General features: G+C 44.4%; 1 protein-coding gene across 1 annotated transcript in view; it reads left to right on the top strand.

The window, feature by feature from the left end:
- Positions 1–432, top strand: part of LOC119594516 (alcohol dehydrogenase class-3-like) — a gene marked incomplete at its 3' end in the record, with an annotated part of 11,191 nt that overhangs the window by 386 nt on the left and 10,373 nt on the right.

Below are 432 nucleotides of genomic sequence, written 5' to 3'. Positions count from 1 at the left end.
TTGAATTACAAGGCGTCACAATGTCCATGAATCAGTACTCCCATCAAGACACTGCCTCTTCACACTCAGTAATCTATTACATTAATTCTCCCTCACGACATGCTACTCACAGTTCTTCTCCATGTTAAAGATTAACGACCTACACCCCGTGCGACTCAGTGCGACATCTCGACTCGATAACGATTAAAACGAGTCATTAATTTCGCGAAGTTCGACGAGCAGTGCAGCTATTTCAGAGGCTCGCGCGTCGGCCTTGGAGAAACAGCAAAGTCACGGCTTCAAGGCCAACCCGGCGCCCGAAGTGTAAACAAACGCGACTCGGGGGGGCGGGAGCGATCTCAGAAAAGGATGATTTTTTTCTATGGTTCATATATATATTTTTTTAATTCGTTTGTTTGTTGATTTGTTAATTGGTATGATTATCGCATGTTG

Source organism: Penaeus monodon, chromosome 34 (genome assembly GCF_015228065.2).
Source record: "Penaeus monodon isolate SGIC_2016 chromosome 34, NSTDA_Pmon_1, whole genome shotgun sequence".
In the NCBI taxonomy this organism is placed as follows: domain Eukaryota; kingdom Metazoa; phylum Arthropoda; class Malacostraca; order Decapoda; family Penaeidae; genus Penaeus; species Penaeus monodon.
The sequence above is the reverse complement of the archived record's forward strand: the minus strand, read 5'-3'. Positions and strand labels throughout refer to the sequence as shown.